General features: G+C 47.2%; 1 long non-coding RNA gene across 2 annotated transcripts in view; it reads left to right on the top strand.

The window, feature by feature from the left end:
* The window catches only part of LOC144685483 (uncharacterized), a 127,628-nt gene that overhangs the window by 90,398 nt on the left and 24,122 nt on the right, over window positions 1-13,108 (top strand). For both annotated transcript variants that reach the window (XR_013577736.1, XR_013577734.1), the window contains exon 3: window positions 5,422-5,550. This is a non-coding gene — a long non-coding RNA (uncharacterized LOC144685483). The remainder of the gene's footprint in view (window positions 1-5,421; window positions 5,551-13,108) is intronic.

Below are 13,108 nucleotides of genomic sequence, written 5' to 3'. Positions count from 1 at the left end.
GAAAATTGAAAAAGGCTTGAAAATGGACGAAGGGATCACAATATGTGATTAAACCATGCCCATTCATTTTGATGTAGTCTGCATTCAAGCTAATGTCGATAGTGTGCGACTCAACGTTAGGCATGCCATGTTGCCCCAGTAGAGGGCCTGAGCTCATGCGAGGTTAGCACCACTTAAAGCTAGCCTGCATTCGGGCTCCAGGTGCATTCTGGCTACATTAAGTGCTGGAAATTGCTGAGGAAGGGTGTCTGACCTCCAGGAAGAGTGAATATGCCGCAACAGGGCAGAGAGTGTGTTCTAAAATATTCTGATGTAGCACTGGAGGCCTTGGTGGAGGAGGAGGATAAGAGGACTGAGGTCCTCTATGCCATGCCCAGTACAAATATGTCATAGTATGAACTTTTAGTCAATACTTTCAAAAATTGGACACAAATAAGATGGCTGCTGCAAATCATGTGACTTTTGACATTTGGGCTACAGACAGTAGCAAGTCTCAGTTGAATGCCTAATTAAATATGGAAATCCACAGCCATCTGAGGAATTCGCACACCTCCTTGTTTAAGAATAGGCCAACACAAAAGACTATGGAGTTTCCAGACTGCCTGTCTACATGTCTCATACTGGAAAAAAGGAAAGAGCAAAACTCAATTTCTAGCAGATGGAAGTAATGGTTACTATCAATTTCCCATTGTATCATGATGGTTTTCCCATCCAAAAGAGACTGGGTGGACCTCAGAGGTGTTAACCCACAACACAGGATGTGGAATCAACATTATTTGGAAAAGACCACGAACTTGTGAAAAACTATATAGATACAGTCATGTTTCCTTTGTCTGTTTGAAAGATCAGCTAAGAGCTGTTTGCAGGCATTTCCACCAATGCCATTAGAAGCATCTGTGTACCAGACTTGGAAACAATCAGCGAGGCTTCAGGCAGCCAGAATGCTCAACCTCTTCCTGTTTAAAGTTCGCCTAAGAACCAGCTTCCTATCTATCCGACTACAAGAAACCTCACAAAATGCTGTGAACCCTCTGCTTTACAGGATGTCACACCAACTTTAAATCATCATTCCATCCATTAAATCCATTCTAAAGACCATAGGCCTGCCACATGATAGACTGAAGATTGTAAATCAGAGACTGAGGTAAGCTGTTAAAATACATGACCTTTATCTGTATCTTTTTGTGTGTGGGTGCGCTAGTGAGACAAAGGGCAGAATTTTGCCCTTGGCGTGCGGGCTCGGTGGGGGCGGGTGGGGGCGGTCAGGAAGCCGATTGCCATTCACGATCGGACCCAGAAGACAATTTCACACTGGCGGGCCAATTAAGACCCGCCCAATGTGAAATGCCAGTGGCAGCACTCAGCGCTGCCTGTGCAGGCGGAGGGAGGAGTGCAAGCCGGGCAAGCATGAACATCATGCATGTGCACACATGCGCACTTCATAATCTCCGTTTAAAGGCTTCAATTGGCCCAAGGGCAGGTGGTCCACCTGAAACCTACCCTGGTAAGATAACAAAGGAGATGGTTTGGCAACGTACACAGTTCACCCTACCATCCCCTCGATTTTATACCTGCTTGCCAGCCTGCTCCTGGTGCGACAGTTGGGGATGTATAATTCTGAGCAGTGTATTTATCTCTCTTAAGTGTGTCAGTCACCTTCCTAATACAGCAGTAGACAGGAAACTAGAGGGAAAATTTTCTCCCCGTTGGCAGGGGTTGTGCGATCGGCTGGGTGCTGCCATTTTATGCGGGTGGGCCAATTGAGGCCTGCTACCGTGACAAGCGCTCAAAAGCACTGTACGCTCCCTGTCCGGGTGTCGGGGATTGCCTGAGTCAGGGCCTGCGCTCTTTTGTGCATGCGCATGGAAGAGCGCAACAATCTCCCTGAGGCATATAGCTGCCTCAGGGAGATTAGTTTAAGTTTAAAAAATTTTAATAGAGAAAAAGAAAAATTTTTAGGACATGGCCCCTCATGTGAAAGTGTTACATGAGCTGGGACAGGTCAATGAATTTTATTAAAAATGTTTTCAAACCTTTAAAAACCTTCAAGAAACTTCATCCCGCCTATGGATGAGGTTCCAGGAAAAATGCGAAGGCCGCCTGGGCTCTTCGCCTACCGCCAGCCTTAAGGTTGGACGGGCAGTTCAGTTAATTGTTTTAATTGATAGTTAACTGGCCTTAATAGGCCTTTGATAGTTCGGAGGGCGCACAGCTGACTCGGGTATGCACCTGCCGAACTGAAAATCTGAATGACGCGTGGTGACGTCAGGACGCACGCCCCATGTCACCGCGTGTCATTTTATGCGTCAGTGAGTGGGCCCCGCCCCCGCTTGCCAAGCCGAAGATTCTGCCCTAGGAGATGTTACAAATGTCACCTGGAAGGGTGCCAGTGTGAAAAAATTCAGGGCCACAGTTACCCTCTGACAATGTCGTCCTCACCCTGATCTGAGGTTGCTGGCCTGCCTGCAAGTGATGCCACATTTCCATGAGCACCTCCTTTGTAAAATGGAGATGTTAGGTACAATACTTCTTGCTGAGGTTGAGATAATAGAATTGTTCCTTGAAGACCTTGGATGGATAAGGTCTCCTGCTGAATGCACTTTCCCTCAGCAAGCAGCTTCTCCTGCTCTGTGTTGCCTCCTGTTCAATCTCCTGTCATGCTGCAGGCTAAGTGGGGTGGTAAGAACAGCTGCCATGGCTGGGAGCAAATGCTCTGAGCAAAATGCAGCACCACTCCCTGTTGACTTCGCCAACTTTCAATAGCATTAGGAAACTCACAGAGCTTTCACTCATACAGATAGAACCAGTAGAAATCAAACAGTAACTATCCTGAACATTGTTCTTCACCCAGAGAGTGGTGAGCCTGTGGAATTCGCTACCACAGAAAGTAGTTGAGACCAAAACATTGTATGTTTTCAAGGGGGAGTTAGATATAGCTCTTGGGATGGAAGAGATCAAAGGGTATGGGGAGAAAGCGGGAGCAGGCTATTGAGTTGGATGATCAGCCATGATCATAATGAATGGCGGAGCAGGCTCGAAGAACTGAATGGCCTACTCCTGCTCCTATTTTCTATGTTTTTATATTTCTATGTTAAAGGCCCCTTTAAATATTGCTGGTGGGAGAGCTCTGAGTGCTGTTGAATGGATGTTCAGTTGTGTATTTGTAAGAGAGGGTGTTAGCTGGTGCTTTGAGATTGAAAATAGCACTGCTAGCACCAAATCAGTGTTATGTACAGACTGACATCATAATCTTCCTACTCTTGATTCCTCTGGCTCATGCCCCTAATGCCCATGTTAATGTCTTCACTAAAATGGCACCAGCACATGTCAAGTCAGAAATGTGTATGTGCGCCCAGCATCAGTGTCCTTTTGGTACTAAAATAGCACCTCTAGCATCAAAATTATGGGCTCGACAGAGCTGAATTTCATACCCTTATCCTTTGGATTCCAAATGTTATGATGAAAGTCAACAGGCTTCAATAATAAATTTATCTGTAAGAACTTGTTCTCACAGATATGCAAATGCACAAATATATACAAATGGGAAAAATGGATGCAGGTTCCATTAGAAATGTATGTGAGGTAATACATCAGTACTTAACTTTGATCTTTTTTGCCTGTTAGTGGTCCCTTAGAGATACCTCTTGACTCTCTGTGTGTCACAATCTTTCCTGTTTTATTTTGTCAATATAGTCATCAGTTCTCTGTACCTTCCTTTCATGTTCCTTCTGTATCCTACATGCTGTTCTTACTCCCTGCATACACGTTTTTGAAATCAGGACTCATAACAACTGTCACTATACTTCAAAGTAATTCATTCTCCTGTGAAGCGATTTTGAGATATTTCTGAGATATGGTAAAGTATTAAATAAGTGCAGGTTTCTTTTCATGACAGTATCTATTACTTTAACTGGCTCTTTTCTCAGGATCTCTAAATTATGGGATTTGTTCTATATCATTTTTCCCAATCTCGCAGGTCTTCCATGCACACCTGCTACAATGGCAGGGAGAATGGAAGAGTTCAGCTCAAGCATGGGCAGGTTGATGTTGCAGGGCTTTATGAGGGTATCTTTTTACATGGATAGCGTGTCCCAGGGAACATAAATCGTGACAATTAAATCAGTCGGTGACAATAGTGGTGGAACTTCTGGATGCCAGCATGTTTGATGTTGTAAATTGGATGACTGATCTCCTACCCTTGGCCTTATAGTGTATTGCCTATCTGCACAAAACTGGCCTCCAGCAGAGTGGCAGGAGTGATTTATGGCTGACCCATGAGAGGGATAATGGCAAAAGAAACCATGGAAGTGAGAACTTAACATAAAATGTTACCACCTTGTTGATCCCACCTCAGACAATAGCTGGCATGCTGTCTCCTTTCCTGATTGGCAAGTCTGTCCCAGCACAGGTTCAGGTGGAGTAATCTTTGTCAGGGCCCTCATCGGCTACAACACCAAGAGGTTGTCAGCCAAGAACATCTCAGCAGTCACAGCAGGGATGTGAGCAGCCTGTCCCTATCACTGCTGAAGCCACAGGGGTGGTACCGTGTAAGAGTGGAAGGAAAAGAAAGAGCAGTGCTTTGAATTTGCACAAGGGCATGCACATGAATGTATGAGAAACTCTTGAATTGTTAAATTTCTGTTGTTTACTATAAGCACTTCAATTAGTTACTTTGCATCACTATCCTGTCAGCCCATTCTAGGTTGTTTGGTGGCAACTTGCCTTTTCAATTGCTTGTTGATGAGTGAGAAGACCTGAATTGACTGGGAAAAGGGGGTTTGTGCAATGGGTGGATGGGTGGATGTAGGTCTGGTTTGTGTCAGGGGGATGTGGGAGAGTGACCATTAGATGTTACTGTTACTTCATTTTAGTGGTATTGACTAACCGAACATTACAGATATCACAGAATCACATGCAGCAGTAGGAGTAGCTGATGCTGCAATGGGATCGTCATTTACATCCTCATTCTCTTCCTCCCTTTGTATTAATTGGATTAATCCACAATGTGTACTCAGTTCCTCCTTGTTATGGAGTTGATATTCCTGGCAATTTTTCTTGGTGGAAAAATTGAACTTTATTTACAAGGCAGCAGCAGCAGCTACATGTGTACATCAAACTCTAGAACTAAAGAAGGACTCCCCACTAGAGGTTCCCTGTGCGGCTAACCCATTGGCTTACACAGATCATGTGATCTTACAACACAGGGTCATTCTTAAAGCTACAGTCCTACGTTTATCAAAACTATAATTACTACATTCCTCCCCCTTTAACTTTTCTGTACATTTTGTATTTACAAGGATATTTATCCCCAGACATTGCAATATTTACACAGGTCATGAAATTACAAGTTCAGTCTTTCAGGTGCTTCCTGATCCGTGTGGACTTTTGTAGCTCCACGACTTCTCCATGATTCTTTTGCAGGAACAACATTCTCAGGAACCGCAGTAACATCAGGTACCTCATAAGGCATGGGCAGTACAGTGTCATCCACTCCGACAGAGACATCAGGCATGTCTATCCTTGGTTGAGCAACTTCAACAAGAACCACAGGTTAAGCAATGGTTACGGGTGGAACATCATTTTGTCGAGGTATCTCCCTTTTTCTTAAATGATCCACATGCTTACAGGTAATCTGGCCCTCCACTTCCACATGGTATGACAATGGTCTGGTCAGAGAGCTTACTTTACCAGGTAATCACTTTGGTCCTCCACCAAAATTCCTTACATATACTGCTTCTCCAATAGTAAATTGTCGACCACGACTATACAAATCGAGATGCTTTTTGGTTCCCTTGACTTTTCTTCACCTTCCCCTCCAAATTGGGAAGTATCAGGCTTAGTCTCGTTCAAAGATGGCGCCTCATCAGTAATCCTCTTCCTACGTGTCTTCTTTCTACCACAGAATTTAGTCTCTGCCTTGTTTTTTTACTTCACTGTCGGACAAACTTCTCTCAGGTGAAATCTCTACTTGTCTTAGTTCATTACCTACTCACATCTTGGAAAGTTCTTTGACTTTTGCTTTCAAAGCCTCTTTAGTTTCATTCAGCTGATTCTTCAGCTCTTCTGTCTCCTTGTATCTGTTGGTTTCCTCCTGGAACCCTGAACATTACTGCGATTTCCCAGCCAACTGCTTCTTCAGTTTGTTCAGGGACATTAAATTCTCCCTGTTTCTCTTTGTAATTTTCCAGAGGTGCAAGCTTTGACCTGAGGGATCCTTGTAGTGTGTGAAAGTCTTTCAACAGGTTTCCCTTTTCTTTGCGAAACTCACTTGCTTCACCTTGAATTCTGTCATCCAGCAGAGTCTCCTTGACCTTCTTCTGCTGTTCTTCCAAGTCGTTGTTTAAGACAGTCTTCATTTCTTCAGGCTGCTGAATGGCTACATACTCCTTTTTCATCCAGTTGCGGTCCTTGGGCTCTGCAGGGTCTTTCTGAAGTATCTTGCTTTGTTCCTTTTCCAGCTCAGGAACTCTTCCTGCTTCCTTTTGAAATCTCACTGGTCAATCAAGGTTGATTTCCTTCAACCAATTTCGATCTAGAAGGCTTGGTCCTCTACCTTCTAATACCATCACTGGTAGTTGTGCTGTTTGATGTCTATAATAACGAGGCACACTGGGGATAACTCTTACCTGGATTTCTTTGCCTGTATACATTTTTAACTTAGCATAAGTTTGTCCCAAATTTAATTGTTGAGCGTCTTTATTTAAATATCTGAAAGTGTGTTCTCCTATTATAGTGGTAGAAGCACCAGTGCGTATTTCCATTTTTAAGGGTTTACCATTCACTTGCAATGTGACAGTAATTGGCTCTGTCTTCCCAACTTTCATGTTGAATAAGGAATAAATGTCAGAATTTGTTGTTTCTGGCTCTTCCACACTATATACTTCATTGGACTTTGTTTGTTGCCTGGAAGCCTGTTTTAATCTTGCTTTGTAATGTTTCAATAAGTGCCCTCTTTTGTGACAAAAATAACACTCCACCTTTTTAAATTGCCAATTGTTAGGAGTATGATTGCTTCCACGTTGATAAAAATTTGTTTTCAAGTTTGCTGCTAAACTGTTTCCTCTAAATTTTCGGTTAGCGGGGGCTGTTCCCTGCTTTGCAGAAGAATCCCAGCTATTCACGCCACCTTCGGCTGACTGTATGCACCCAACTAGGAAAAAGGTGCCATTTTACGCTCCTTGAATCGCTTGTGAATCCCTTACAGAGCTTTCCATCACAAGCACTATTTCTAACGCTTTCTTAAAATCAAGATCCACTTCAGCCAGCAATCTTCACTGAATAGCATCCTCTTGCATGCCACAGACCAAACAATCCCTGGGCATGTCATTCAGGATTTCACTGAAATCACAATATTCCATTAGTTGTTTTAATTTTGCCACGTAGGTAGCCCTGGGGCTCTATTCCGTGAATTGAACCTAAACCTCTGCATTATGACTGTGGACTTGGGTTGAAAATGTCGCTTAATGAGGTTTACTAATTCACTGAAGGTCTTTGAATCAGGGGCACCGGCGGCCGTCAAGCTTCAAATTAAACTGTCGGTCTTGATCCCTCAAATACTCATGAGAATCGCTCTCCCCCATGATTTCCTTGGCTTGAAAGTAGAACGCAAGGCATTCTATATATTGAGACCAGTTGTCTGTAGCTAGTTCAAAGGGATCAATTCTACCAAAATGTGGCATTTCGGATGAGTAAATCTTCCTTTCTTTTTAATTATCTTAGATACAAACAATCGCTGGGTGAGGGACAGCACCGGAACTGATTATCCTCATCGCCAGTTTGTAATAGAGTTGATTTTACAGGCAACTTTTCTTTGTGGAGACATTGAACTTTATGTACAAGGCAGCAGCAGCAGCTACATGTGTGCATCTAACTCTATAACTAAATAAGAACTGTCTCCTAGAGGTTCCCCATTGCTAACCTATCGGTTTACACAGATCATGTGATATTACAACACAGGATCATTCTTAAAGCTACAGTCCTACGTTTATCAAAACTATGATTACTATACCCCTGTAGCTCTAATCATTACCGTTGTGCAATGTTGTGCTAAATTCAGATTACCTGGATTATTTTGGAGACCCTGCCTGGTGATTACTGGGGCGTATTTCCAGAACTGTTCAGGCACCTGAAGCATATCTTGAATCTGCTGATTGCTTGCCCAATGACACATCTGGTTGTTATTTGGCTGCCATTGTACCACCCACAGACTTTATTCATGGGGATTCTCACGGTTGTCATCTACCAAGTTTGAAGGGGATATCCTTGGGGCAGAACTTTCTGCTCGTCATGCAGGGGGCGGGCTGAGTGTCCCAATGTCACCACGCGCCATTGCAATATTTCGCTGGGCAGGCGCACGATGAAGTTCGACACACACCTGCCATTAATTAACGGGCTAGTTAAGGCCCTTAAATCAGCAATTGACGCCGATTTTCAGGTGTCCGTGCGATCTTCGGGTCAGCGCATGGGCGCAACAGGCAGGCGTGTAAAAGACTAAATGGCCTCCATTTAGCCTGGGTATGGGTTCTGACATCTCCGCTAGAGGCAGCTCTTCAGAGGAGGAAGGGAGGGCTAGAAGGGGGAGGAGGCCAGGAGTGCACAATCAGCCTCCAGGGGTGCCATCTTTGGGAGTACAGGCGCAGGCACAAGGGGCGCAGGGCCAAGAGGTAGTGCAAGGTGGAAGGGGCCACAGAAGATGCTGCTATCCTGCTGCCAGGGTATACAGGCGGCGAAGCAGCTACCTCATTATGTCTGAGGTGCAGTGCCGAAGGAGGCTCCGACTGTCAAGGGAGACAGCCAACTACATTTGTCAGATGATTGGCACTGAGATATCTCCTAACTGTGTGGGTGGACACCCCATGCCAACGGCTCTGAAGGTCACAGCTGCCCTCAACTTCTATGCCTTTGGCTCCTTCCAGGGCTCGGTGGGTGATCTTTACGGTGTCTCCCAATCAGCTGTGCAGGTTTGTGTCAAGCAGGTTACAGACTCTGTTCAGACGGGCATTGACCTTCACCCACTTCCGCTGCGACCAGGCAAGCCAGACACAGCGAACCAGAGGCTTCACGGCCATTGCTGGCTTCCCCCGCGTCCAGGATGCTATAGGCTGTACACATGTGGCCAGCAAGGCGCCAGCAGGTGAGCCCGGTGCTTTTGTCAACAGGAAGGGCTTCCACTCCATGAACGTGCAGATAGTGTGTGATCACAGGATGCTGATTCTATAAGTCTGTGCAAGGTACCCAGGCAGCTCCCACGATGCCTACATCCTCAGACACTCCCAGGTGCCGGGGCTGTTCAGTGCTCCGGCTTGGCTGGATGGTTGACTGCTGGTTGACAAGGGCTATCCCTTTAGAAGGTGGCTCATGACACCTCTCTGCCATCCAAGAACAGAAGCTGAGCAGTGGTACAATAGGAGCCACGCCTCCACAAGGGCTGTGGTGGAGAGAGCCATCGGTCTTCTCAAGATGTGTTTCCGATGCCTAGACCGCTCAGGGGGCACACTCCAGTAGCCCCCCAGATTGTGTCTCGGTGATAGTGGTAGCATGCTGCACTCTCCACAATCTTGTACTGGAAAGGGGGGACGCAGTGGATGATGAAGACATCGACGCAGTGGATGTGGCTGCACACGATGAGTCCAGCACTGATTCTGAGGATGAGCACGCACAGGGGAATGATGAGGGGCTAAACGCTGACCCAGGACTACACCAAGGAGGTAGGGACACCCGGGACACTTTAACCCAATGAACCTTTAGCTAGCTCCACACAAATGGATCAGGAGGACCAGCCTTGCCTGGCGCATCCATATGTGGCACTTAAGTACTACATCTTCCATTTCATCTGCTGCGACTAAGGGCTTTGGAAATAAACCTCAATGTCCACTCAAACACTCATGACATGTACGTAAAACATACAAATGCAGAACAAAGGAGCCATACTCAGCCACGGTAACACATCTGGTTTTAATATTCACAAACATAAGGTGACACAAAATCAGACCAAAAAGTTTTTCAAGCATAAACAAATAATAATTCCCTAATCTAGGGCCAACACAAAAGCACCAGTGAGAAACCCATGGTGTGCTTAAGGTGCCTTATGCTTACATTTATGGGTGCTACTTGGTGCCACCCCATCGCTCGGAGCGGCATCTGAGATAGCCTGCTGACTCTGCTGTCCTGTTGGCCTCGATGACTTTGGCAGCCGTCCTCTAGCTGTGGAGCCTGTGCTAGCCCCACCAGGGAGGGATCTGCCAGGTCCACGGCTGGCATTCCCCTAGTCGTCGTAGCCTCACCCAATGAAGCGATCACTGGGAGAGGGGCAGAGCAGCTGTTGCCCTCATCTGGAGCGCCGTGACAGGAGCCCGCAGATACGACAGGCAGCTGCTCCACCGACGTGAGGTCGTCCCGGACCTCCCTGCTCACCGTGGTTGTATGGGCAATGAGCTGGGAAGCTTGAAGCCCACACCATCTTCCACATTGGCAATGACCAGCTGTGGCCACTGGCGCTGTGAAGGCTTGCAGTTCCGAACCTAACCCCAGGAGAACTGCTTGTTCTCCTGGAGGCGCCTCTCCATGAGAGTTGCCACCCTCTCCATGGAGGAAGCATGACGCTCTGACAGGAGGCTCATGGCATCACTCATGCTCTGTGTGGACTCCTCCACCATGGACACCAAGCGAAGCATAGCCTCATGCAACACTCCCAGGTGTTGCAGGACATCCAGCCGCATTTCCTGTAGCAGCTGCGTCGCGGATGACTCCAAGGGCACATCATCACGCCCTGACTGAGCATGTGCCTGGTCTCCTGCAGTCCTCCGACTGCTGGTGCCATCGGCACTCTCTGTCTCTGCCAGCTCCTCCAGTGATTGTGAAGTGCCCTCTCCACTGTGCCCTGGGACACTAGCCGATGTTTCAACACCCACCGATGTGCTATCATCTGCGCTGGTGCCTGCCTCGGAGAAATGGTGTGACGCAGGTGAGAATTGAGGGCCCTCAAGTGTGAGAGGGGGCATCTGGAATTGCTCTTGGTGGACAGGCTCTCATGATGCTGAAATTAACAAGAAGGACAGTGGATTAGTTAGCGTGCATACAGTGACACACTTCATCCCTTTCCCCCTGGCTCATTATGCGCTCAACCTTCCAGAACCTATGGAGACGAAGATTGGTGGGGTGGCAAATAGTCAGGAGGAGACCCTAACATTACAGACGGATACAGACAGGCTGGTCAGATGACCTAAGGAATGCCAAATGGAATGTTATGTAGATAAGTGTGAGGTGATGCACTTGGGCAGGAGAAACAAGGTACAGGAATACACAAGGAATGGTAGGAGCGTGGAAAGTAAGGAGGATCAGATGGACCTTGCTGGGCATGTCAACAGGTCCATTAAGGTAGCAAGACAGGAACATTATGTGTTTAAGAAGGTAAATGCCATTCTTGCCTTTATTAGCCGAGGAATAGAGTATAGGAACAGGGAGGTCATGTTGCAAGTGCAGAAAACGCTGCCTAGGCCACAGCTGAAGTTCTCCATGCAGTTGTGTGATATGCGCTTCACGGGAGGGATGTGATTGGAGTGGAGAGAGTGCAGAGGTCGTTAACCAGGATGTTGGTTGGTTGGAGTGTTTGACTTACGAAGAGACATAGCATAGACTGGGGATATTTCCCCTGGAGCAGAGGAGATTGAGGGGTGACATTATTGAGCTTTATAACATTATGAGGGGCATAGATAGGGTCGACAGAAAGGAACTTTTCCCCTTGGTGGATGGATGAGTAACCTGGTGGCATTGATTTAAGACAAGGGGTATGAGGTTGACAGGTGAGGTGATGAGGAACTTTTGCACACAGGCTGAAAGGGTGGTGGATGCAGAAACGCTCCTAACATGTAATAAGTATTTGGATGTGCAGTTGTGATGTCATGGATTACAAAGTCATGGGGATAGTGGGATAGAAATGGGATAAGGCAACTTTGGAAGATGCTTGGCACATGCATCTTCGAAGGGCCAAGGGCCCTTTGTCTATGACTCACACCTCTGACTCTATCAGTCTGTGAATGAGTAGTGTTGCTACAATTACGATTCAAACAATCATCAGTGCTTTGGATGGTGCGAAGACAGAGCAGATGTCACTGTTGTCCTCAAATACCTGGCCATTCCACCCCAGGCTCACTAACACCTGTGGACCTGGGCGCATGGCGCCTCAAGCTTCAGGGCCTCCTGCTCGAAACAGCTCAATATCAGCAACTGGGCCTGGCCGACTTCAGTCCGTGAACGCCCAGAGGCATTGTGAGCACTTTTCTCCTGAAAAGCAGAGAAGACCATTCATTGTGGCTAATCGCACATGTACTCTGCATGCGCACACTGCACCCCAACCACAGTGGCCCATCTCAGGCCTCCAGTGCCTCCTCTCCACGCTACTGCTGATCATTCACGCAAAGATAGTACGCCTGCTCCCAATACACCACCCCCCCCCCCTCCCCCCAACCCCAACGGCCACCTTGGACACATTCTACGTCCATCACTTTAGGAAACACACGGTCTTTGCTCCCATAGCGAGGAGACGCAACTAGGTGCAGCGTCAAGGCCAGCAGATGGCTCTTGGCCACAAGACCTTGAGGCTCCCCTTCCACAATCTTGTCACCGTGAATAGGACATGTGTTGGAGTTCTGGGTATGCGCCTAGCTGCATCTCCTGCAGGTTGCCCCCAGGCTACTCATGTGCAACTAAGAGCAACACACATGAACCACTCAGGCTGATATAAGCATGGCCACTATCTGCTTGGCCACTCAGCGTACGAGAAATGCCCAACATGATTCAATGCAATCACGACAGTAAGACTTGAGGGGGGGGGGGCCTCAAAGGCTGAGGTTACCTGCTGGGTTAAATGCCCAATGCCAACATGGTACTCACCCTTCCAGAGCACAACAAATCATTGAAGCGCTTACGGCACTGGATCCAGGTCGCACCACGTCGCGGAAGCTCACCACCTTTGCCACCTCCTCCCAGGCACGCTTGGTCATGTGGGGGGGCCTCCACCCTCCGCCGTGCTGCCACCTCCTTGAGGAGGGCAGCAAGGCATTCATCAGAAAAGCGAGGGGCACATTGGCCCCCCCGCTGGCCTACCCTG

Source organism: Cetorhinus maximus, chromosome 1 (genome assembly GCF_964194155.1).
Source record: "Cetorhinus maximus chromosome 1, sCetMax3.hap1.1, whole genome shotgun sequence".
Classification (NCBI taxonomy): domain Eukaryota; kingdom Metazoa; phylum Chordata; class Chondrichthyes; order Lamniformes; family Cetorhinidae; genus Cetorhinus; species Cetorhinus maximus.
This window is presented reverse-complemented; position numbering and strand designations above follow the sequence as displayed.